This window comes from Lemur catta, unplaced genomic scaffold (assembly GCF_020740605.2).
Source record: "Lemur catta isolate mLemCat1 unplaced genomic scaffold, mLemCat1.pri scaffold_55_ctg1, whole genome shotgun sequence".
Classification (NCBI taxonomy): Eukaryota; Metazoa; Chordata; class Mammalia; order Primates; family Lemuridae; genus Lemur; species Lemur catta.
Genome location: NW_025423860.1, coordinates 590,936 through 617,948, shown reverse-complemented (window position 1 = coordinate 617,948; position 27,013 = coordinate 590,936). Strand labels below are relative to the sequence as shown.

Sequence of the window (27,013 nt, the reverse complement as noted above, 5' to 3'; positions counted from 1 at the left end):
AACGTAATACTTCTGAAGATAAATTCAACAACAAATTTCTTATTGAAAAATCTACCACTGGTGAACCTGAAAAGGCTATGGATAGAATTAATGAACTTGTTAATGATGCTCATTTAGAAGCTATGGCTGAACTCCATAATAGAACAACAGTAATCAAAGAGAATGGGAGAGAGAAGAGACCTGAGTCTGAAAATCTACCTGATACAAAAAACCAAGAAACTGTGAACACTAATTCAGTCAGTGAAGGAAAAGAGAATAATGCAGTGATAACTTTAGAAACAAACATTGAAGATAATCTAAAATCTGAGGAAGAAAGGGATCAGGAAGAGAAACAGACATTTGAAAATAGGCTTATAAAATCTGAAGAAATTAAAGATACTGTTATTCAAACAATAGATTCAGTTACTCAAGAGACTGGAGAAAAAGAGGCAGCTATTCAAGCAATTGATAGTGAAGTTGGCCTTAAAAAGGAAGACAGCCAAGAGAAATTAGGAAAAGATGACAAAACTCAAAAAGATGTCATCAACGATACAAGTAATGTGGTAGAAATAAACAAGGGAGTAGATGTTCAGAAGGTTGTTGAAAACAGTGCTGAGGATACTCAGAGTAATGATGGGGAAGAAGTGATTGAAGTAGACCAGAAATTAATAAGCAAGCCTGAGGAGGGTCCTGAGGCTGGTGGTACTAAGGAAGTTTCTATTAAAGAAATAGTTGAAACTAATGAGATAGATCAAAAATCTGTAGAAGATAAAAATAAGGAACAATTAATAAACAGTTCAGAGAACATATTGGAGACCAGTGAAGAACTAGGGACAAATGAGTTTGAAGAAATTACTGAATGAAGTAGCACAGAAAAAACAGAGGTTGGAAATGTAGTGATTGATGCTGACCAAAAGGCTTTAGGAGGTGACACTCAGGATGCTCATAAAGCCACTACTCAGATAGATACAGAGAAAAAAGAAATGCCATATGAAGTGCCAATTAAAACAGAACCTCAGGTTACTGCAGTTTCACAGCCCAGTGAACCTCAGCCTGTTCTAATACCCAGTATTAATATCAACTCTGGAGATGCAGAAAATGAAGGAGAAATCAGTGCTTTGTCAAGAAATGAAACCATGCTGCTTCCAGAATCTGAGAATCAAAAGGAACATGATGCTGATTCAGGCATTGGTTCTACTGCTGATAACAGCAGCATTGACTTGAATTTATCCGTCTCTAGCTTCCTCAGTAAAACTAAAGACAGTGGATCAATATCTTTACAAGAAACAAGAAGACAAAAGAAAACACTGAAGCAACTTAAAGATCAATATTTCATACAAAGACATCAGCTACTTAAGCGCCATGAGAAGGAAACAGAACAAATGGAGTGTTACAATCAATGACTTATTTGAGGAATTGAAAAACAGGCAGACTCAAGAAAGAACAATATTACCCAAGATTCAACACAGTGAAGCTAAGACTCGAATGGCCATGTTTAAGAAAAGTTTGAGAATTAACTCAACAGCTACGCCAGATCAGGACTGCGACAAAATTAAACAGTTTGCTGCACAAGAAGAAAAGAGGCAGAAAAATGAGAGAATGGCTCAGCATCAGAAACATGAAAATCAAATGCGGGATCTTCAGTTGCAGTGTGAAGCCAATGTCTGAGAACTGCATCAGCTGCAGAATGAAAAATGCCACCTGTTGGTTGAGCATGAGACACAGAAACTAAAGGAGTTAGATGAGGAACACAGCCAAAAATTAAAGGAGTGGAGAGAGAAATTGAGACCTAGGAAAAAGACACTGGAAGAAGAGTTTGCCAGGAAACTCCAGGAACAGGAAGTGATCTTTAAAAGGACTGGGGAGTCTGAATGCCTTAACCCATCAACACAGAGCCGTATTTCTAAATTCTATCCTATTTCTAGCTTGCATTCCACTGGATCATAACATGGGAAGCATTCTGTGCTTGAGTTGGCTTTTTAAATATATCATTCTATTCTCTTCATCTTCTGCCACAGTCTATATCAAATAGCTCACGAAGACAATCACCTGCCTCACCTTCTAGGTGTTTTTTTGGTTTTAGTTTTGGGTTGTTTTTTTTTTTTAAAGCAAAGATGAAGGGAAAACAAACTAAGACAGATGCTGGGCCATGCTGGCAAAGTAGCATCTTGCAGTAATTCCCTAAGGTGATTTTGTATATTAATCTTAAAAATTGTATTCTTTAGACACTGTTACCTGAAAAATTATTAAGAGAAATAATGTTTAAAGTTATTTAAAAAAACTGTTATGTCACTAAGTGTTAATAAATGTCTTTTTACCTGTCCTAACTTCTCAGTGATGCCTAAATTCTATAGCTGAAGCTCTGCTGTAGAGGATTGAAATGATTTTCTTTTGGTGAATCAGCTCTCATAAAAAAGCTATGAGTTGCTCAAAATGTTCTATTGATTCAGTGAATAAATATATTTTATCTTTAAATAGGAACAAACTCTTTTAAAAGAGAGAAATTATTTCAGTAATTTGTTGAAAGTAACCTATTTAGGCATGAGCTAACAATTGAGGTTGCTAGTTTTATTAAGATAGTGCCTAAAACACTAAATTTTAATCAAGTCTAAGATAGGATTTTCTTTTTGATCAACAGAGACATAACATCCTTAGCATTAAACATTATTGTGTTAAAAATCTTGCTCCTGTTACCATTTGATGGAAATTTTCATCCTAAAATATATGTTGTACAAAGTTTGGAAGACAAAAAATAAAAATAAAAATAGCTTTTAGATGTGCAAATTGGAAATGTAAAATACCAAACTAAAAGTAAGATAGATTTAGCCATCTCAGTTTATTTTCTAAAATAATACATGAGTTAAATGACTTCTCTCCTTCTTAGTGAATTCTGTACTTTTAAAACTCTATGAGAAGCTTGCAGGCTCTGAGTTATATTTATAAATATATTTTCTGAAATTAATTTTAAAAGGCATTTATTCAGAATACTTTTTTTAAAGGATTTAAATATTTAGGCAAATGTCAGGAATGACTTTTCATTGTTTTGAAATGAGGAAACTTACATTTTGGTGTTATTTTGTTTCATATTTAAATTATTTACTTTGAATGGGAAAAGCCTGAAACCTTTATCATGTGGTTGCTGATATGTGTAATTATTAATGAAATGTTCATTCTCAGTCCCTTTTGAGGCTTAGAATTTCAACCATGTGTCAGGTCAAACAGTATTATGAACTGGACTTTGGTGTGTGAGACAGCACACTTGTAAATGATGCTTGTTGCCTGCCATTTACAACCTATTCTCTCTTAAGAGTGCTAGAAGTTTGTTTTTAGTTGTATTACTTTTGAGGCTGGTGAAAAATTTAAATGCAACTTTGTGGGAACACTGACTTATACTAAGAAAATGTAAATGTCTGTAGCACTTTCTTGCAGTTAATTTGAAAACTTTAGATGCTGAACCTTATTTTGTCAGTGGTTTGGATGATTTAAAAATGTATGTGTGATTTTAATTTTGTAATTTTTTTGACAAGCATAATTTACTTGGACAACTTTGTAGGTAGCCTTAACTTCTGGCCAAGTTTGTTTTTTATATAAATATATATACATATATCATGTATGGTTGTAAATTCATACACTTATCACATGTATGTGTTACTATATACAAAACTCTTTTAATGCTTTATTCTCAAATGCTGGGTTGAAAAATGTTTTTAAAGCCTCTTGAAATATATACCTTTATAAAGTAATATTCAGGATGATGGAAATTATTTATATTGTTATGATAAAAATGACTGTATTTAATGATTTATTTGAAGAGGGAGTGGGAGGAAGGTTCTCATAACCACTTTCTCCTTTGAAATTTTCAGTTTATTAACTTCTTAAAAATGAATACTTTAGGCAGTAGGTATTTTTTCAGTATCATTGAAATGATACCCTGAGTGCTAAAGTTTGTGGCACCTAATTAATTTGGTCTGAATATTTGATGCTTTCCCTTTCAGTTTGACATTCAGAGTATTGACTCAAGGAGAGAGGCTCAGAGTGGCATGGTTGATGCTCTGGGCAAAGTTATTAGCGACTCGCATCTCCTGTAAAACTGCCTTTTGGATTCAGTGTGTGTGCTTGAGTTCTCTTTCAAACATGACCATATTCATGGTCATGACTATACAAGACTGGTGCAAGACTATACAACGATACCTATATAGAGGTGAAGCATTCATTTTCATACTTAAAGTTATATAAATCTTTTCAAAAAGTGTTTTGTTATAGAATATAGTGTTTGTACCCATACTGGCCCACCTCTTCTTAGGCCCTATATTCAAATAGATAATAGTGATCATTCTTTCTTGCATGAAGTGTAGGTAGGGAGTGGATGAGGGGCACAGACTTTGAAATCTAAGAGTACAGTCAAATTTCTTCCTGATTTGGTTGTTTTGTTGCTGTGGCAGAATGTGCCATGAAATGCATAAAAGAACTTCTCCATATGTGCACCCTAATCAGTCCCCTCTCCTCCTTTTCCTGAGTGCTGTGAACACAGCAGACCTCCATGCTTCTGTAGGTCCAGCTCCTAGAGCTTGGGGCACCAGGCTGCCTTTCCTAGTCCTGCCAACTATAAGGTATGAATTGCTGAATTAGCTGCTATTTTATGTGGAGTCACATTAAGCTTTTTCTTACCCTTCTCTATGGGGAAGCTATAGGGTGGGTAAGGAGGAAGTTTAGAGTGCTTTTACTTTGCTGAAAATGTTAGAACTTTCCTGTGACAGGACACAGCAAATTGTAATTAAATATAAACCAGAACCAGAGCTACCTCTAAGTAGTATTTCCTCAAGCACAAAGCTCTCAGGCCTATGGGACCCACTTTAATAGAGAGCCTCTGATGTCTTGAGCACCAGTGAGTTTCAGAAGTGACTATTTTTTGTACTCTTCTAGTTTCCTCGTATACACACTTTTTCCCATTCCACACTGTGCTTAAATGACAGACTTCTGAGAAGCCAAATTCTGTCAAAGTATTAGCTAGAGATGTTGATTAAAGGCAAACCTAGACTGAAGTGGAAGAAGAGTGTTCCAGTTCTAACAGTCTTTTGAATAAATAAATAAATTCTTTCCTGGGAAATGACTTTTTTTATAGGAAATGGGATGATATTTTAAATGCTTTTCTTAAGTTGAAGGCACAACAGTTAATGCCTCTATTGTTGCTATTCTGTGGCTGATGTGCTTTTGATAAAGCTTTAAAATTTCTGCTACTAAGCCTAGGATAGAGTGTTTTACCAGTTTTAAATGTTGGCTGCAGCTTTTTGTTGATCCTTCTCTGATTTGCAGTGTAATGAGTTCATAAGCTAAATTTTCAGAAAGAATTTTGTTTCAAATTATGCTTCTTGTCTATCTGAGAGCAACATGTCTTTTCAATCATGAGATTGACACACAAAAAATAAAGTTATTTCTTAATCTAAAAAAAAAAAAAAAGAAAGAAAGAAATGCTTCAATTAACTCTGGACAATCTAAATTTTCTTCAGGTTCCCAAGTGTTGTCAGCATCTGTAAATCCCTTCCACTTCAGGAAATACTCCACTTTCCCATTTACTACACGTCGATCCAATACTTTTTCCACCACAAATTCTTCAGGCTCTGCCTCTTCAACCTTTTTACTCTTCCCATTCTGTTTCTTTCCCATTTTTTGCAATGTAGTTTTATTGGAGGCCAATTTTTTTTTTTTTTTTTTTTTTTTTTGAGACAGTCTCACTCTGTTGCCCGGGCTAGAGTGAGTGCCGTGGCGTCAGCCTCGCTCACAGCAACCTCAGACTCCCGGGCTTAAGCGATCCTCCTGCCTCAGCCTCCCGAGTAGCTGGGACTACAGGCATGCGCCACCATGCCCGGCTAATTTTTTCTATATATATTTTTAGTTGGCCAGATAATTTCTTTCTATTTTTAGTAGAGACGGGGTCTCGCTCTTGCTCAGGCTGGTCTCGAACTCCTGACCTCGAGCGATCCTCCCGCCTCGGCCTCCCAGAGTGCCGGGATTACAGGTGTGAGCCCCCGCGCCCGGCCTGGAGCCGTTTGTTACTGCAGACTTGAAGAGCTATTATTCACCGCCTCCGAGCGGCTCCGGGTCGCGGTCTACGGCGACTCTCAGAAACATCTTTGTATAGACGAGCTCAGCTGGGTGGGGACGCGCTGGTCCTCATTCTGCAGGCGAGGTGAGTGGCTGGCCGAGGCTCCAGTGACTCGTCAACCCTCCCTGGGAGCAGGCCCGACCGCGTGGTTCCTGGGTTCGTGTCCATCACCGACTTTTCCGCTCAAGCGCTGGCGTCTCAGACAAGGCGAAGCCACCGGGGATGGGGGTAGGGAGACCGGCTGTGAAAGCGTCTCCACCCGGCTGACTTGTGTGTCGGCAGTCTGCAGGGACACACGGTTTGGACAGCCGTGTGACAGCCTTCACACCAAAGAGGTCCAGCCTTCACTGAGTGTGTCTTGCGCACGTTCTCATTCACCCCTGAGAAAACCCGTTAAATATGTTCTAAATCCCCATCTACAGACGTGGAAATGGCAGCTTTGCGTCTTCAGTAACCTGCCCAAGGTCACACCAGTGGGACGCTGTGGAGTCCCAGTTTAAGCCCGTTGTCTGGTGTGGGGTCTGTGTCCCTCCCACTGCCTCCCTCGAGTCCCCTCTCCTCCTGCCGTGTGTGCCTGCTGTCTGCAGGGCCACATGCTGCTTATCTGGAACCAGGAGAAGAGCTGTTGTCTTCCCACGGACCTGACAGTGGATGACGTCCCCCAGGACAAGGAAGTCCAGGTAGACAAGGGAGCGACATGGGTGGGAATAGAGGCAGTGGCCCCTGGCCCCTGGCACTGAGGAGACTGGAGGAGCTGTGTCCTCAGGAGGCTGCTGGCCTCCTGCTGCAGGGCTGCCCCGCGCTGCTGCCTTCTGGGCTTGGTGATGGTCTAAACCTGCCACGGCCACTCGGGAGGGAGGCTGAGGCTGGAGGATCGCTTGCACCCAGGAGCTTGAGTCCAGCCTGGGCAATGTAGCGAGACCCCGTCTCTATGTACATCATGATCTTCCTGTCCCTGGTTGCAAACTCCTGGCAGGCGAGTGCTGCTCCTCTTTCTTTCTGGGCTCATCTCCGAGCCCGCCTCTGCTCTCTCCGAATGAGAAAGAGGAGGACGCTTCTCCGTACCGACGTGCCCACACTGGAGCACACTTATCGCCCCCCGGGGCCACCCCTTGGTTGAGGGTGGAGGGAGAAGCTCCCCCAGAGACACAGGGGACTCTGCTCCAGACAGGCTTCCCTGCTCAGGAGACTGTTGACAGTGTTGACGACAGCACTGTTCCTGCCAGCCAGGACACACTTCCTGCCTCCCTCTGCTCGCCATGTATTATGCACCTCCTGTATACCAGGGCCTGTTACAGGCCTTGAAGATACAAAGACAAATTTTAAAAGGCTTCTGCCTGAAAGAGCCATGGCTTCTAGTAGATTCCCAGTCATAGGCCTTAGCTACGGCTGTGTTGCATGGAGTAAAATGCGTTTTTCATAATCTGTGTTTCCTCAGGCCACAGCAAAGGAGGCTAAAAATAGGGCTACTCTGACAGCCGTGAAGGACATTTTTCTGGTCCTCATCTCCACCTGCTGTTGTTAGAACTTCAACCCCTGGGCGTCCTCCAGGAGGATCTCCTGTGGACTGTGGATGAACACCATTCTTTCTTTCTTTCTTTCTTTCTTTATTTATTTTTTTGAGGTCACAAAAAGAATTTTAATAGTAGCTAATAAGGACAATTACCTCTTAGTACTCATCAAAAACATGGCTTTCCCACTCAGATTACAACCAGACAGAATTAACATCTCACTGCATCAGTTGTTCCTGCATGTTAATTATCAATACAGGGGAAAGTGAAACAGGTACAATATATAAAAAATAACATATATGTGTACACGTATATACACAAAAACATATACACATATGTATACATAGTTCACATTTCCCAGTCAAGTGTTCAGAAAAACTAAAATAAAACAAACACAAATATAACTTATTTGGTCTTGGAGAGGTATACATTCTACACATACATGCATGCATATATATATATACATATATATATGTATATACCTTCATATATATATATATGTAATGCCTACACGCATGTTAGCACACTGGTATACACACGCAAGCATGTCTACTCGCTTGTCTATCACATGCTACACCAGCTCGATTTTTCAGATGGTCATTCAAGTTTCACCTTTGTTCTGGGCTGTCTCTACTTTGTTTTCTGTCAACTGCCAAGCCGTGTTCTATCAACACTTTACGCAGTGGGCCACGCCAACAGGAAGGCCGGGATCAATATGCAGGCTGCAGTCTGGGTGCTGTCGCCTGCCCAGCAGCGTGGCCCGGCGTGGGCAGGGAGTGCAGGACACGTCCTCCCTCACCCGTAGGGGGGCAGCCCGAACAGCTCGGGCAGGAAGTCCTGCAGGGAATCCAGCACCGGTGTGGCCTTTGCCGTCAGGTCGTGGCTCAGGGGTCCGTCTGGAGCCGTGACCGCCTGCATCCCGGCTGCCAGGGCCGCCTGCAGCCCGTTGGGAGCATCTTCAACGACAAGGCCCTGCTCCACGGGAGGAGGTGGGGACAACCTCTTGGCACAAGCCAGGAATATGTCGGGCTCCGGCTTCCCGCTCTTCACTCCCGGGTCGTCTCCCAAAACGAGGTGACGAAACAAACCAAAGAATTCCTTGTTCCTGCTTGTCTTCATCTCGAGTGACGCAGACCCGGAGCTGGCGGCGGCGGCAGAGAGTATGTTGTGTTTCCGCAGGTGGCGGACGAGTTTTTAGCCCCTGGCATGAGTGCGGCCGTGGGGACAGCTCCTTTAACGTCGCTTGGCTTTCGTCCCGCGGCTCCTCCTTGGACGCGGGGGGTCAAGACGTCTGTGACGATCTGCGCGGCCTCCGGCGCCTTCTTACCCCTGGCCAGGGACTACACGTCCCAGGTGTGATTCCTCCCAGAGCGGCCACATGTTTCTCGAAACACCACTGAACACAGCCGTGCAGTACCCAGAAGAAGGCCGTCCGTGTCACAGAGGAGGCAGGTGACGGGGCGCAGCATGGTGCCGCCTTCTCGGTCTAAACACCGTCCTTTAGTCGCCGCCCGGAGCTGGCCTTCGCCGCCCCCGACCCCGGGGTCTTGTTCCGACCTGGGTTCATACAGGCGCAGGGCCCGAGAGGAGGAGGAATCAGGTGCCTGGTGGCGCCTCCACTTGTTGCCAGCCACCAGGGCCAGCACCTGCCAGAAGGGGCCCGGGAGCACCACGCTGCCCCTTCCTAGATTGGCTGTTTGACCCCAGAAGGCTCTGAGCCCTCCGAGAGTCGCGGGCCACCGGCAGTGCTGCTGAGGCGACATGGTGCAGGCAGCAGAGGCGACAAGAGTAGATGGGAAGGCAACTTCCAAACTGCAGTGGCGCAGAGGAAGTTCTCCAAGGGCGGGTCTGAAAGTCCCACGTGAGTATTTGCTGCGTGTCGGGGACGCGCCGGACCCCACACACCCCTGTGACGTCTCAGCTCCCAGCAGTGACACAAAGGCTCTCAGGAGCCCCGCGGTGACCCCAAAATGTAACACGCGAGCGGACACACCCCTGTTTAAAAATCAGCATTTTTCTGAAGTTTTTTTATTGGACTGAGGGCTCCTTTTCTCACTTAAAACCTCTTCTTCCCATAGCACTGGGGCCTGGGGAACAAAACCTAGTGCCGGTGCCCCGGCCCTGGGTGACACGCAGGAGGGTGGCAGGTGGGGGGGTGCTCTTCACTTCTTCTGCCTCCCAGGGGGTCTGTGACCCTGGAACCCGGGACACCCCGGTCCCCTCTCCCCTGCTGGCTCGGGTGGCACATCCCACATCCAAAGCAGCGATAGCTGTGGACTGACGTGGGACACCTTTTCTACACGCTGTCAGCTGAGCCAACTGGGTGGGGGGACACGTTGGGGAAAGAATCGCGGTTGGGGAATCAGCAGACAGGGCTGGCACTGCCGACTATCGATCATCTGCGGGATTCTGGGGGATGCTGAAGTCCCCACAAGCCTCAGTTTCCATCTGTGAAATGGGGACAACACACATTGGACAGGCTGTGCCAGGATGAAATGAGATAACATAGGAGAAAACCCGAGACTTGTATCAACGTGCTGGAAGGATCCAGAAATTTCTAGCCTAACACACACCCTCAGCACAACACACACACCACACATCACACTCACCACACACTCATACACCACACATCAAACACACAGCACAGCACACTCATCACACTCATACACCACACATTGCACACACCACACACCACACTCATCACACACATTCCACACGCCACACAGCACACTCATCACACACATTCTCACACCACACACCACACTCATCACACACAAACATACACCACACATCACACACCACATACCACACTCATCACACACACCACAGATCACACTCATACACACTCATATACCACACAATATAGACACCACACACCACATGCATCACACACCACACTCATACACATGCATACACCACACATCACACACACCACACACCACACTCATCATAGACAAATACACCACACATTACACACAGCACACACCAGTCATCACACACACTTATGCACCACACATCACACACACCACACTTAAGACTCATACACACTCATACACCACAGATTACACACACCACACACTACACTCATCACACACCACACCTCACACTCATCACACACACTATATACCACACATTACACACACCACACAGCACACTCTTCACACACCCTCATACACAACACATTACACACACCCCACATCACACTCATACACACACACTTATACACCACACATTACACACACGACACACCACACTCATCACACATTCATACACCACACATCACACACCATAGTCATGACACACACTCATACACCACACATCACACACACCGCACGCCACACTCATACACACACCACATGGGCTCTCGCTCATGCACATGCTCCGAGCCGTCCCTGTGTGTCACTTGCCAGCGCACCGTGAGTTGGGAGCATTTTCAAAGTCCAAGACAGGCCTGGTGGCGGCACAGGGGCGGGCTGAGGGGCTGTCCCCCGCCCCCGTGGGAAGGTCCGTGGGCTCCGAAGCCCCCCCCACGGAGGGAACTCGGGTCACCGGCGTGTGCGTTGGAGCCGGTGGCCCTTGTCCCCGCCGGGCCTTGGTCGCGGACAAGAGCAGCTGAGTGAGGCGGCGGCGCCTGTGCGGACTCCCGGCCCTGCGCCCCCCCACGCCGAGGCCTGCCACCCGGTCCCGTGCGGGGACAGGGACCTCCCGCTCCCCCAGGCTGGCAGCACCCAGCTGCCTATTCCTAGAGGATGGTCTTTCGTCTGGAAGATGCATCACTTGTGGAACGAGAGGCCGGTAACTCTGTGTCACGGAGAAGCAGGGACAGAAAGCAAAGGCTGCTGTCGCCCCGCCCCCTTGTCTCTCTCAGCCGCGCTGCCAGCAGCCTGGGACACGCGATGATCCCAGCGTCACCGAGGCTGTCTCTTTCCTTAATGCCACAGGTACGTTTCACGCTTTTAAAAGAGAAGCCATGTCACTGTGATGGCCCCGGCGCCTCCCGTGCGAGCTCCCGTAAGGCTGTGCTCGGGCCGCAAACCCCTGCCGGGGACAGCGTCCCTCATGGTGACTCCCGGGAGGCCACGGAAGGCTCCGGTGCGAGTCCCTGCAGCACGGGAGTCCGACGCGGTTAGAAGGCAAAGTGCCCCCGGAGAGGACGTAGCACCGGAAACACCTGGTGACACGAGGCCGCGGGGCCGCTGGAGGCCGAGAGCGGGCCCAGCTGACACTCGGGGACGCGTCCCCGCTGCGTGAGATGCGTCCGTGCCAGACTGCGGGACGCGCGTTGCGGGGACCGCGGGCTCCGTGCCGGGTTCATCCGCAGCTCCAGCAAAGCCCAGGGAAGAGACGGGGGCAGAGGAAGGACTCGGGCCTCCTCCTGCCCGACTAACGACGCTGCAGCTGGAGCGGCTCCCGAGAGTCCGGCCGGAGCTCTGCGACCTCAGGAGGCCGGCAGGTACTCGTTGCTGGACAGACCCCTCTGCTGGTCTTATTGCAGACACACACGGTGCCTGCCCCCGCCGGCCAGCCCCCAGTGTGGCCCCGTCAGAAAACACAGGACAGTAAACCCAGACGGATGGTCTGTCGGGGAGCGACGCTGTCGTCCCTTTGGTCGTTCTCCTGCCAGCTGTGCCCTTCATTGAAACTGGGCACAGACTGAGTGGCCTCCGCCAGGCCGCCGGGCACAGGGACCGGAGGCTGCTGCTTTCCTTCCTGCCCTCCCCCTGCCCAAGGTGGGGCGGACAAAGGGAAACCCTGCTTGGTGTGGGCGGATCGGTCACCAGTTTCACACCAGCCTGGCGGGCCCGGGTGAAATTTCACAGTTAGCAGACGCGCTTCTGGTCATTCGTCAGGACCTCAGTGTGCTCTTGCAACGGACACCCCCAATTTCCAGATGCTCCGCTGTAGGGGAGTCACACGACGGCTGGGAGGCAGGAAAGGTGAGGCTGGTCCGTCCGGGTTCAAGTGTGTTAACACGTGAAAAATGAAGAAGGCCAGGGGTTTAGACACCCAGCCAGGAGAAGAGCACTGACTGCAGCAAAAGGTGACTCCATGGGCTGAGTTATGTCCCCTAAAAATCACGTGTTGCCTTCCTAACCCCACAGGAATGTGAATGTATTTGGAGATAGTGTCTTTAAAGAGGTAATTAAGTTGAAATGAGGACATCAGGGTGGGCTAACCCAATCTGACTGGTGTCCCTATAAAAAGAGATTGGGACACAGACACACATAGAGAGACCAGGTGAGGATGCAGAGAGAAGACGGCGTCTGCAAGCCCAGGAGAGAGGCCCCAGAGGAACCCAACCCTGCTGGCACCTTGGTCTCACACTTCCAGCCTCCAGAGTCATGAGAAAATAAATGTTTGTTGTTTAAGGCCCCCAGTCTGTGGTACTTCGCCATGGCAGCCCCGGCAGACTAGCACAGAGACCCTAGTATTGCTCGAGGAACGTTGTCCTTTGTAGCGGGGGACGCGTCATGACTTACAGCAGGTGCTCACGCCTGGTGGCTCTTGGCATCCTCACCGCAGGCCTGAAGGGCAGGTCAGGAATTATTACAGGGCTTCAGCCCCTTATCCAAAACCACTGGGGACAAATGTACTTGGATTCCAGAATTCCTCAGATTTCGGGAAGATCATACATGCATGCACCATGTGTTACCTAACACACTGAGTGCGTCTGCCAGGGCACCCACAGTTAAACACACGGCCACTTCTGAAATGAAACAGAACCACATGTGTGTGGAGATATCTACAGATACGTATTTGCACTAAAAAGGATACATAAAGCATATATGTAACCTCATATTTGTTCAGGTCAGATTGTGCCACCAAATGAGTTAGTGTCAAGTGGATAAAGACTTGTTTGGGTTGGGGGATTTTGGAAATACACACAGGGTGTTACAGACTTGCCTAATTCTCCCACCCTCACCTTCCGAATTCAACTTTCAAAGAAGAAGAAACCAAGACTCAGGGGAAAAGCCCCTCATTAGGGATCACCTGGCTCACAGAAGCCCAGCTGGGCTCTTAACTTCTGCCTCCTAACTCCGAGGTCCGGTTCTTTCGATGTGAACCCAGAGGGCCTCCCTGCAGGGCTCGCCCACCGGCAGCTCCTTGCAAACGCCCCCTCCCACCTCCTCCGCCCTCCCCCTCCATCCTGGCTCTGCAGCCTTTCCGGCTCCACCCGGGCACTTGGTGGCCATTCATAGACATCATCTTCCAGGCTCCCTTCCCTGACCTCTCAGAGTCTCATAGTTTCAGGACTGGAAATGACTTTGAAGATCATTTCTGGAAGAGTAGCCTGCTAACTTTTTTAAAGAATCAAATGTTTTATTTTTCCACTGTAATCACACATCTCAGATTATCAGACAGGTACAAGCAGAGCTGCTCCTGCGAGCCTGGGCTCCTCCTCCCCTAACCAGCCAGAGAGACCCGAGGGGCCTGGGCAGAGCTCTGCGGATCCTCGAAATACAGTCTGACACCCTCTGGTGTGGCAGGACGCTGTTATACTATGGGACAGAAAAAAATGAGATCCACCAGGGGAAAAAGGCAGCCAAAGTTTACAAGATGCTCACTAGTTATTGCCAATCTCATTGCACAGAGTCAGAAACTGAGGCCCCAAAAGGACTGGGAAAAACCAAGTGCAGACAGACTGCGGCCGGCAGCAGCACAGCAGTTAGCCTGCCTTGCAGACCTACGTTCCTGGCATTCCATGCCCCTTCATATGCTAAACGAAAGAGCAAGGTGTACTGTTTGGAAGGCTGCCCAAAGGTGTCCGGGGCTGATGAGACTTGTGCTCGGGAATTCTTAGCAGCAGTGGTTTGTATAACATGAACCCCGAACTCCAATGCCTACCCTAGGCCGCAAATGTTCATAATAATTCGGTGACTTCTGAGTTAACTGAACGTAAAGAAACCCCAAAATATGTTACATAAGAGAGATTTTTGTTTCTCTGCTCTAGAATCTGCCAAATGGAACTTGTTCAAACTTCCTGTATTAAAAAAAGAATCCCTTCTAGACTAAGATCCAAAATGCAAGAGTTCAATCCAAAAAGGATAAATTTTAAAAGGTCATGATCCTGGGAACTACTGGATTATAGTGAGAATTGAAGTTTTCATGGCATGAAAAAAAATCTAAGAATAGTATATATTTTGGAGACGTTTCACCAAAAAACTTTGACCATCTCTTTGAGTTTTCCAAAAGCGACCCCTATCTTTTCCTTTGCTGTCTGGATTCTATTATGAGGGTCACCTCTGTGTTTGAGGACAGCTCCAGGGACTTCGAAATTTGGTCAGCTACTGTCTGAAAGTGAGATAATGACTATAAAATTGTCCTTCCACATTCATCGCCCCTCGCTCTCGATGACAGAATCCCTGGGCATTAGCAGGACTCCCGTCTGCTTGTGTAGACATGACATTTCTCAGCCTCCCTGACCACAGTGTGGCCATCGAGTGAAGCCTGGGAGAAGGATGCAGGTAGAAGGGACCCTGGGCAAGTCCTGAGGCCCATTATTAGAAGGACGGCGCCTGCCCCTCAGTGACCCCTGCTTTATGTGACTGAGAACAGCCCCCCAGGCCTCTGCAAAGGAACTGGGTCCTGGATGACACCCTGCAGCAGCATGACCCAGCTCTGGGCCACACATTTTCAGGCCTCTGTGTTATAGCAACTCTGCCACTAACTGACACGAGAAATGACATGTGGGTGTGATGACTGCCAGCAACAGTGTCCAAGGCATTTTTCCAGAGAGACAGTTGGGCCTGTAATGGCCACACAGGGGCCCAGATGCCCAGTGGCGAGCCCTATACCCCTCTGTCCCTTGTTGACCTGGGAATGGGCCACCTCCTGCCTGGGGCTGACGGGGTGAGGCTGCAGGCATGAAGTCCCTGGCCTGACAGTCACAGGCCCACAGGTGTTGCTGGGCCGGGCTGCACCCAGACAGGAGGACAGGAGGGCCTGGGCAGTGCTGCAGACAGACCCGGCCTGTGCCTGGCATACTGGGGATGTCCAGTCAGGACTGGTTAAAACGTCCTCTTGCCGTAGCGCCCCCCCTTGCTGTCAACAGGCACTGCCAGCTTGTCCCATCCAGACCCACACCTGCTTTCTGCCCCAGCCTGCTCCAACCTCCTCTGTGTTTCCATCTCAGTGAGTGGCACCTCCCCACTATTGCGGAGAGGGGTTCCTGGCATCTTGCCCTGCCAGCTCCCCCTCTCTGGGGGCATCGGAACCATCAGCACCTCCCCTGCGGCTGCCAACAAGGCTCCTGGTTGCCCTCCGTGCCTGCAGTGTGTTCTGCAAACACAGCAGGGCGATCCTCTGTGAGTGTAGGTGACATCGCACAGCCTTCCTGCCTGCACCCCCCGGCTCCCCGCTGCTCTGCAGCCAGACCCCAGCTGCCCGGCACAGCCCCGGGGCCCTGTGTCCCTCCCGGACTGCGGTCCTTCCTGCCCCGGGCGCCTGTGCTCCTGCAGCCTGCAGGGCTCACGTCTGTCCTCGACATTCTCATCGCTTCCTGACCCCCATGAGGGAGTGTCCCCCACCCCACCCCCGCCACCGCGTGCTTGCCTTTTTATTCTTCGCGGCCATTACCATCCAATGCGGAAGTGATCATTGTTACGGTGTTAGTTGATCATCAGCCTCCCCGACAAGAACGAAAGCCCCTAGGTCTGCCCGGCTGGCACCAGTGGGCTCTTAACAAACACTTCTCGAAGGAATGAAGTGAGGTGAGTTGAGCTGGACAGGTTCTATCTTCCGAAGTCACCGCAGTAGAAATTCCCACCATTTAGAGACTAACAACTCCAGCCCAGTGGGCAGAGCAGGTGACAGTGAACTTCAGCAGAGACCAGTGAGCTCCCCGTGCTCACGCGTCGGCCTCACCATGAGCCGAGTGACCCACTAAGGTCACCAAGCTCTCTCTCCCCTCCCGCCAGCCAAGCGTCCCTCCAGTGGGTGGCCGTGGGACTGCAAGGGACCTTTGTGAACAGAGAAAGGAAGAGGCAAGGTAAAGGACGAGGACTAGCCCAGCAATTGGACTGTTTTGTTTGTTTACCTCTGTTTTCCGGTGATTTTATAGTGACCATGTATTTCTTTTATAATGTTTTAAAAAGGAAAAATATGATCATTGTAAAAGAAATTATCATTCTGGTGGATTAATACCATCAGAAGATAGAGAAAGAGAGAGAGAGAGAGAAATAGTAATAACAATTTTCCTCTAAAATTTCCTAGAAATAGACTGGAACCACGTACAATAATCCCTCCCCCAGTGTGGGGCTCAGCAGCCTATAACCTACAGCCCCCCGCCCGTTTGTATAAATAAAGTTTCATCAGAACACAGCCGTGATCCCCCGATGCCTTCCGACTGTGCAGCGTTAGAGTTGAGTTGGGACAAAGACCGTGTGGCCTGCACAGCCGAACACAGCTACTGCCTGGCCTCTTCCAGACAAAGCTTCCGCCTCCTGCCCGGGACAGAGCTCCCTGCGCTCCCCTTTCCCGGGCTCCTTCCGCAAGGCCAGCACAGGCAGCTGCGGCTGCTTCTGTGTCCTCCGCCCACATCTGGTGTCTCTGTCTCTCGGCTGAAGATCAGAAACTAGATTCATCTTTATATTTCCACAGGGCCCGGCACAGTTTTGGCCTTGGAGCATGAGCATGTTGTGGAAATATTTCAGTTCTGCTTGAGTGAGGAAGTTGGAGTGGATCCAGTCTTCAGCAGCCCGTGTGGCTGCGCAGCCAGGGCTGCTCCCCCGGGCAGCCTCCCTTGCCGCCTCACCGCCTGGCGACAGCGGCGCCCTGTCTCTGATGGCTCTTGGCCACACTGGATGGCGTGAGGCTGCCCCTCCTCAGCACCGCCCGCCCGGACTCTGGACGGGCACAGCAAGGCCTCTTCAGAGCCAGGAACAGGAAGCAGTAAATGCCCGACCGAGGACAAGCTGAGGGAGGGGTGGACAGTCTAGATTTGGTAAGTCTGAGGTGCAGAATATCATTTTTCAAAAAAGGCCATTTTGTTCCTTCCACACAAAAGCTCCCGGACTCATGCTTATGAAGCATCGCTAAGCCAGCACCACGCTGGGCGTGACATGAAAAGTGTGCATCCGTCTGTGGTTTGCAGCCAACACCGGCGGCACAGGCGTCTGGTCCCGCACAGTCAATCTGCCCGGTCCCGCGTCTACTATGAATCCGCGTTTTAGCGACCGTCGTCCTTGTGAGCCGCGAGGGCGAACGGCAGGGAGCCGGCTCCGCAGGCCCTTTGCTTTCAGAGGCCCCGGTGCTAGGCTGGCGCCACTTCTCAGGGAGGCTGTGATCGCAGCGACAGGCCCCATGACCCCTCCCCCGGGAAGGTGAGCTCTAGAAGGTCAGAGTGCGCGCGCGCATGGGGAGCCCTGTGGGGGCGTGGCTGGGAGACCCCGAATTTTTTGAGAAGAGAAGAAAGGACTGACGCTGCCTGTGAACTCCCCCCACTGTGCCGCCCACCCTGGAGAAACGGCCACTGGACTCACGACCGCTGTCCCGCCCGAGCTGGGTGGCAACGGGACGGAGCGTCCCTTTTCCCAGTGAAAGGCGACCGGTTCACATTAAGATCGTTTCCTGGAGAGCTAATGGCCCTCTCAGGTTAAAGACTCAAGGAGAATTAACTCATCTGGTCACGACTCTGTGGGGGACACCTGGTGGGGGGGGGTCTCATCGCTGTAGCTTAATTAAAGACCCCCAGGGGCCGGGTCAGCTGGTGGCCCTGCAGGCTTGACTAATTGTAATATTTTTCTCATTAAATTTCTGGAAGGAGACAAGCTTGGTCCCTTACAATCCCTCAATCCCCCAAATAATCAGGCGGCGTGTGGCACACTCTCCACACGGCCGGGTCCCGGGGAGCCGCCGCCCGGTGACAGCGGACGGCTGACTGTCGCGGGGACTCTCGGTTCTCGCCCCGCTGGACTGCGGGTGTTGCGGAGACGGCGGCACAGCGAGGGCGACCCGCTCCGCCCCTGGGGAGTCCTCCTTCTTCCCTGACTCGCGTGACAAGCAGGGACAGTGAGAGCCACACGCCTCCCTCCGTGCTTCCGCCCTTCACGTCCGGAAGCCGCTTCCCCGCAGGTGCGGGCCGAGTCACGCCCGGCGGGTCCCGGGTCTGCGCTGTCACAGGGCGGCTCTGGAGCGGCCACGCGGGCCGCCCAGGCGGAGCCGCCGCACACAAGGACCCTGGCTCGGCCGGGCAGGTCCGCTCTTCCGCCTGGGGAGTGGCTGTCACGTCTGCACAGCCCCCTGGATGCTGGGCCTGTTAACCTGCACTCTCCTCACATTTGCCACCCGGCATGCCCATCGCTTGTCACACGCTGTGCGATGGCTTTAGAAACATTTCCTTTTAATTTTTACGGCAAACCCAATGAGGTAGACAGTTTTACTCCAGTTTTACAAACGGGAGAGCTATGGCTCCGAGGTGAAGCAGCACGCCCAAGTTCAACAGCTGCCCAGTGCAAGAGCTGAGTTTGCGGCTCTGTGACCCTCAAAGCCCTGCCATCCGCAGAGCAAAGTCAGAGCTCTCTGCATGTCCCTTGAGCTGCTGACCTGAGCTCCCCTGGGGGCACCGGCCGCCTGTACTTCCCCACTGTCGTGGGCTAAATTGTGTCCCCCTCCCCAAAATTTGTGTGTTGTAGCCCTAACTCTCAGTACCTCGGGATGTGATCTGTATTTGGAGACAGGGTCTTTGAGGAGGTGATGAAGTCAAAATGAGGCCTTGGTGATGGGCCCTAATCCGGTGTGCCTGGTGTCCCTATAAGAGGCGCTGAGGACACAGACACACACAGAGGGATGACAGCTGTAAGCCAAAGAGAGAGGCCTCAGATGAGACCAACCTGCAGGCACCTGGATCCCAGACTGCCGGCCTCCAGGACTGGGAGACAACGTGTCTCTGCGGGCGACTCGTCCAGTCTGCGGTTCTTTGCTGTGGCAGCCCAAGCGGCCCGAGACGCCTCTCCCCATGTGCTGCCCGGGCCTTTGCTCAGACCCCGGCCCCACGCCTGGGGTGCTCTGTCCACTGTCTCTGCTCGGTCGGCCTTTGCCAGTCTTTTGAGATTCACTTCATGAGTCGTTTCCTCTAAGAATCCTCTGGATTGGGCTAAGAATTCCTCTTCTGGTCACCTGTACCCCCTTCTGCGTGGCGCTATCTTAGCAGATAGCAAATCATGTTTAGTCGTGTATCTGTCTCTCTGATTGGAGAGCAGGGACCAACTTATACACCATTGTGCTCCCAGCAGCTGGCGCAGGCCCTGGCACGTGGTAGATGACAAATAGATGTTGGTGGCACCATACGCTGAGTGCTGAGTCCCCATCAGAGCACATGTTGGAACCTGTTTCCCATATTCTTTCTTTCCTAGGCTTGTGCACAGAAGCCTCTCCCACCCCCTGGCAGGATCCGTGGGGGCCACATTTCCTTCTTTCACTCCTCTCCGCTCAGCCTCAGAGTCACCTGTGCTCCCACGCCTCAGCAGAGCACGAGGGGCCTGAACCCAGCAGGGGAGCCTGGTTCCACTCTCACCTGGCCGGAGCTGTGAGCGTCTCTTTGTCTTGAGACTTCCAAAGTCCCCCTGGTCCCCTGGCCCCTCCTTGGTGCTCTTAAATCCTGGAGGCCAGTGAGATCTTACAGAGGCTGGGCTCACCTGTCCTCAGGGCCTGGAGTGGCAGGTGCGTTGACACAGGAGACAGGCCCTCCACTCCCCACCCCCTGCCTCCGCAGCGCAGCTCTGCTTCATGAGTGGAGCAGGTCACTCCAAGGTGAAGTCCTGGCTAAATCCGATCCTGTAAAACAGCAGATGAAGAAAAAGTGGCTTTGATTCGGATTGAACATGTATTACATCCAATGTATTTTTTTTTTTTTTTTTGCAGCACTGGTAGCATTTTGCTATCTTGATAATTTTTTGCATATGCTAACCTTAAACTGAATTACATTTCCAGAGTCCACGTCAGCTAGTGTGTGCTTGTAGGCACGTGGGGGTGTGCTAAGCCCCCACCCCTTGATCAGTGTGGACGTCTCCCAGCCTGTGAGGGTAGTTTCTCTGAGCTGGCACTTCCTCCCCTTTAAAATGGGGATAATGTCTACACTGCAGGGCTGTTTTGAGAAGTGGAGATTTTGTGAGAGCTGTTCTAGTGATAGCTCTCCCTGACAACTACTGATACTAACAGTACTACTCTTTCTTCCCAACTTAATTTTCATAGCCTGGGGCAAACACCTACCTCTTTAGTATTCTCTTTACTATCTATTGCTGCTGTTGTTGTTTTTAACTAACTCCATGAGAAAGGGAGACAAGAGATGTCATGTTTGGGAATAAAACAAAAACAGCTTAAGGAAATCAGAAAGGAAGTAACTACGCCATTGCCTGTGTTATGCGTTGCCTGGAGGACAGCAAGCGTGTCTTGTGAGCGCCAACTACCCCCGCTGGGTCCTCGCACCGGCTGTCTTCCCACAGCACCTGACCTGGGAAAGGCAAGCCTTCGCTGTGCCCTTCCTTGGTGCTCTCTGTCTTGCCTATAATGGGCATATGTCATTGCTGTTTGTTGCCTTGCTTGGAGCCACTGGCACAACACACCTTGTGCACGGTTTTTAATTTACCAATTTACTGAAACAGGAGGGCCTGTGAGGAGCTGCCTCCTGCTGGGGCCGCATACTCGAACAGAGACAGGTGCAAACCTCACTGCCCTGCCCTAAAGCACCTGACAATCCAGTCAATGAGGATAGTTAGTATGAACAGTGCTAGATGAGTGGCATGGAGACATTGAGTGCTCCGTGAGGACAAGGGAGCCATGGCCTGGTGGGGGCAGGGGAGAGAAGCCATCCCTGAGACAGGGAGTCCAGAGGGAGAGCAGGCAGGGCTAGGGGAGAGCTGGGTCACCCCGGGGGGTGCCTGCTGTCGCCTTCTCCAGATGCACCGCCTACTTCTCCCCCGCAGCCCCCAGAGAAGGAGTGGCTTGCTCCCCTGGACTTGGAGGCTGCCTTGCCTGGCTACCCCCTGCAGAGCGAGCAATGCCCCCTTTCCCAGGGTTGGGACGGCCTCAGGACACATTCAGAACCCACCTGATCCTGATCTCAGGGCAGATGGGCCCTCATCCCTAACAGGAACTCACGCAAGACCCCTGTCCACCAAGACAAAGGTGGACAGATGGTTTTAGCAGGCAGGATGGCTTGGGGGGTGGTTCTTCCTCAGCTACTTTTTAATGGTGACGGTGATAACAAAATCAATATAGTATGATTATTATATAACATCAGTGCATTTGAGCAGATCAAGTACATCCGAATCAATGCGCTCATTATACAACTTACAATATGCAGTGTGAGGGACAATGCACCACACAGTGTACAACACGAACCACTCCATGTACAGCTTGACACAGTCAGGCATCGGGCAATGATGGGGTTATGTTCTGAGAAGTGCTTTTTTTTAGGTGATTTCATTGCTGTGCAAACATTACAGAGTTACTTACACAAACCCAGATGGTGCAGCCTACTCCAAACCTAGGCTACATGGACAGCTGATTGCTCCCGGGCTGCAGAGCTGCACAGCATGTGACTGTACTGAACACTGTAGGCAACTGTAACACAATGGTAAGTATTTGTGCATCTAAACATATCTAAACTTAGAAAAGATATGGTGAAAATACAGCACTAAAGATGAAAAATGGACACTTGTGTAGGGCACTGACCATGAATGGAGCTCCCGAGACTAGAAATCGCTCTGGTTGAGCCAGTGAGTGAGTGTTGGGTGAAGGGGAGGCCTAGGACGTTCCTAGTGTTTATAAAGTCTGTAGACTTTATGGAAACACTGCACACTTAGGCTACACTAAATTTATAAAAAAAAAATTTATTTTTTCAATAATATATTAACATTAGCTTACTGTAACATTTTTATTTTGTTTTAATTTTTTTAACTTTTGACTGTTTTGTAATAGTACTTAGTTTAAAACACACGTTGTACAGCTACACAAAGAGTTTCTTTCTTTACATCCTTACGCTATAAGCTTTTTTATTTTTAACTTTTTTTTTTTACTTTTTAAACTTTTTGTTTAAAAACTAAGACACAAACACACAGTAGGCCTACACAGGGTCAGGATCATCGATATCACTGCCGTCCACTCCACACCTCGTCCCTCCGGAAGGTCTTCAGGGCCGACAGCAGGCCTGAGGCTGCCGCCCTGTGACAGCAATGCCTTCTGGATGCTTCCTGGAGGACCTGCCCGGGGCTGTTTTACATTTACTTTTTTTATGTAAGTAAAATGAGCATACTCTAAAAAAAAATAAAAGGTTAATAAATATACAAACCAGTAACCTAGTTGTTTATTTTTATCAAGTGTCGCACACCGAGCGTATTGCATGCGCTTTGCTTTCATAGCCCTGGCAGTGTTGGACTAATGTGTCACGCTCCACCGCCACTGCGTCACTAGGCCACAGAAATCATTCATCTCCGTTTTGACCTTGGGGACCACTGTCATATGTGTGGTCTGCCTTGACAGAATGTTTTCACGCGGTGCGGGACTGTGTAGCTGGACACCAGCTGGAGGGCCGATGCGCAGTGCATGTTACGTACAATATAATGATCCGTGTGTGAATATTCACTCCTCCTACACGCAGCCCAAATAAGAAACACTCCACAAACGCCAAAGCCGAGGGCTGGAGAAGGCCAAGATGCGCCGTGGGTCACAGCGTGGAGCGACACAGCGTGGAGCGACACAGCGTCACCCTCGGCTCTCAAACGCGCTCCCGCCACGGCGTCTTCCCGGCCGCCTCCAGCCTCTTCTCCGGGCTCAGCCCGACCTCCTCTGCCGAATGGCCCGGGCCACCCTTCGTCCCCTGCTCCGGCTGATCCAGGTTCCCCCCCCCCAGGCCCCCCAGCCGCAGCTCCCGGCTCGGGAGAAACCCCTGCCGCAGAGCTCAGAGCCGCACACGCGGCCGCCCGGTTCTCAGCCGGCTCCCCGTGCGGCTCCGCAGCCTCCTCGCACTGCTCCTCGGCCCTTAGTCCATCAGGAAATCGCTGCAGTGAGCTGTGGTCAGCGTTTAAGGAAAGAAAAAGAAGAGAATAGAACAAAATAGGATGCATCGCACATATTGATAGTATGGATCGGCCTGTTTTGTATAACTTTTGTTTCCTCCGTGTGTCTCTGTGTGTGAATGTGTGTTTCTGTGTGTGTGAGTGTGTTTGTGTCTGTGTGAGTCTGTGTGTGTTTGTGTCTCCGTGTGTGACTGTGTGTGTGTGTGTGTGTGTGCTGGATCACCATGAAAAATGTATTTTTTACATTTTACTGTGGATTATGATCAAAAAAGTTGCAAGCCCTGAGTTAGAGGGCTGGCATTTTCCTGCTCATTCTGTTGCCCTCGGTGCCTACAAAGTGGCTGGCCCCAGGGAATGGGGACCGGATCAATACCTGAGTTAACAGTCCAGGAAGGAGCTCAAGCCAGAGCTCGGGGGTGTGGCTGCCGGTCCCTCCCGACTCCTGCTCCAACACTCCCAGTCCGCGCCGCCCCCAAGCCTGCAACCCGTCTCCCCACACACGACTGCCCCCCCACCCCCACCCCCTGCAGGAAGGGGCCCAGCCGGGTTGACCTCATTAGAGCACTGACACCGCGTGCGGGGTGGTGCAAAAGCGAAATCCTTCCATTCGGGCATTTACTGAAGACCCAAACTCCACTGCGTGCCTCAGTGCGTGGCGTGCTGTGGGGCAGAGTGGTGCCCGGTACCTGTCCCTACACTAAGCACCAGCACCCCTCGCCCCGCCCCACCCCTTAGCTCCTGCGCAGTGGGGGGAAGAGCATCCTGGAACCAGCACTGCGCAGCTACCTGCAGACACACACCTGCGCCCCCTTTCCTTCCCTGGCCAGGTGTCCGCCTCCCTGGGCTCAGTGCGGGCCGAACAGGCTGGTGTTCCACGGCGGCGAGGCTGGAAGGTGACCCCCGCTGTTTCCTGCCCGGAAATGCAGGCTGCCCTGGCAGCGGCCGCGTCTCAGCTGGCTCTGGGGGGCGGCCAGAGGCCTTGTGCATCCTGCGCCCTCGCTGCCCTTCCGGAAGGTCCGCGCCGTCCTCCCTCCCTCCTGCTGCCGTCTGCCCCACTGCCGCTCTGTTTTCACTCCAGGGACTGGGACTTTGGGAACAGCCGGGCTCAAACATTTGGCCTGAGCTTAGGCCCTCGGCAGACTCACCCCTGACACGCTGCGTCAGCAAACCAGGGCGGAGCGCGAGTGACCACGGCCCAGGGGAGGCCAAGCAGCCGGGAAGAGAGTGAGCAGAGGGGAAGGCTGGTCGCTGGCAGGGACACTTTCCCAGGATCCCTCTAAGAGCTTCCTTCACGTGGGGAAGGTGTGGAGGACATGGAGATTTGACAGCCAGCTACTTAAGAGATGAAAGGAAGCTTTGGGGACACAGGTTGTCCGGTGACAGCAAGCAGAAAGCAGGGCAGGGCCACCAACATTCCTCTTAGTTCCTGAGGGTAGGGGACTACTTTCCATTTGCACTTAGCATGTAGGCTGTGTAGTGGCAGGGGTCTCACTCTACTCCCCAGGCTGGTCTCGAACTCCTGGCCTCAGGTGATCCTCCCACCCTGGCCTCTCAAAATGCTGGGATTGCAAGAGTGAGCCACTGTGCCTGGCTAGGAAGCAGAACTGCTAAGTGCTCCATTGATTCCAGAAAGCAGAATTATGTTTCCAAGAGTAAAGCCATTAAGATGTAAATTTAAAACAAACAAAAACGCTAAATGTCCCAAGAGGCTATAGTCACCCTGTTTATCAGGGACCTTTGAGCTGCAGATCACTGGTAAAAGCCAGGAGGAGGGACGGAAGAAACAAAGGACTGTCTTCCTGCCCCTGAGGAATCGACCTGCTAAGACAGAGACAGGTAAAATGCACGTAAAAGACAGTATGTAACCATGTACATTAGAAAACACAAACTCCTCTGGGATGAATGATATCCCAAGTCTGGGGGTTATGGGATTTGAACATCGTAGACCAGGTGACTCGGGAGAGCTTTGTGGGGTACTGAGTCCATCCCTGCCCCTACAGGCAGCGATGGTCAGGAAAGGCATGCCCTCCAGCGTGGCTGTGGGGTGGGTGTCCCATGGTAGCAGCCTGTTTGCAGCCTCTGGAGCAGAGAGAGAAAGGGAGAGGTGCAGACGAACCAGGAGGAAGGACTCACTCGTGCTGTTCCCATGACACCCTTCATGCGTCCTTGCATTTAACTGGCCTGCATTGCCTGTTCTACCGCGGTCCCGGGCATTCATTCACGCTGAGAACTCCGGTGAATTCTGACAATCGGGAACCAAGCAATGGCACAATCAGAGTAGCCTAGGACAAAGAGGTTTTTGGGACAACATACAGGAAAGTGTATAGGATAACAGAGGCTGAAGTCCATAAAGTAACAAGATTTAGCAGACTTTTATTTAGGAAAAAAATGACACAAAACTTGTAAAATTTTGGCCTCATTGTTTTGTGATCTTTTAAATTAGCCTAAAATATTTGAAGTGTGAAAAATAGAGAGAAGACAGGCACCGCAGCACAAGGCGACAGTCCCAGCTACTCCGGAGGCCGAGGTGGGAGGATCACTTGATCCTTGAGGCCAGCCTGGGATACTCCATTTCTAAAAGAGTAAACAAATCAAAAACAGAGGGGATGAGGTAGCCATTCACTAATAGTAGTTTATTAAAGGCATTATTTTTCCACCAAATTCACTAAGGCCTGGACACCAAAACCTGGGCACCGTACAGTTCAAAACAAGTGACATTACCCAGAATAGCCATAGGTCCAACAAGCTGTCCAGCCACCTACCAGTTTCACCTACAGTCCTTGGACCAAGCTAAAACAAAGTGAAACAGAGACAGTAGCTCCTGGCTGGTGGAAGAGCCCACTCTCATGTCTGGAGCCTGGCTTCCAGCCTTCAGAATAGCTCCGTGGCCCACATTTCATGGCACTTGCCTTAAATGCATGGGCCACACTCCCTAAAGCTCCTACCGCCTGGCTGCTCACAGCCTTCCTCCACCACAGGCCTGCGTCCCATCTGGGCTGCCCAGCAGAGCCTGTCCTGAGCTCTCCACATGCATAAACATTAGCACCGTGAGGAATGAGTGGCCACCACACCCAGGCCAACCCACAGGACCAGTTCCTGCTCCCGTGGGGTGTCCCCTGGGCCTGCCCACATCATATGGCAGTCTCTCGTCTACCTTTGTGGGGTATCTCCTCAAACACTCTCAGGCAAAGCAGCTGCCTCTCTCCCCGTCTGAGCTGCTATGTTTTGAAACACATTGGCCAAGAAACAATATACTTAAAAAAGTCTCGCAGGACTCTGTGAGCTTGCAAACTGCAAGGAAATAAAACAATATTTTAACAGGCTGTCCAGCCAACAGGGATCCTGGGAGTCTTATATCAGGACTCCATGACTAATCCTGTCAAAACTAACACAGGCTACAACAA

General features: G+C 50.4%; 1 long non-coding RNA gene and 2 pseudogenes across 2 annotated transcripts; 2 read left to right on the top strand and 1 right to left on the bottom strand.

Moving 5' to 3' along the window:
- Positions 1–1,115: 1,115 nt before the first annotated feature.
- LOC123629861 lies at positions 1,116–1,786 on the top strand (annotated as a pseudogene).
- A 6,602-nt stretch (positions 1,787–8,388) lies between these two features.
- Positions 8,389–9,356, bottom strand: LOC123629860 (annotated as a pseudogene).
- An 8,080-nt stretch (positions 9,357–17,436) lies between these two features.
- Positions 17,437–22,735, top strand: LOC123629864. Of its 2 annotated transcripts, none has more exons than XR_006732334.1 (3): positions 17,437–17,536; positions 22,038–22,168; positions 22,639–22,735. It is a non-coding gene; the product is annotated as an uncharacterized LOC123629864 (long non-coding RNA). The 2 variants fall into 2 exon arrangements; XR_006732333.1 differs by having other exon boundaries at positions 22,009–22,168.
- Positions 22,736–27,013: the final 4,278 nt, after the last annotated feature.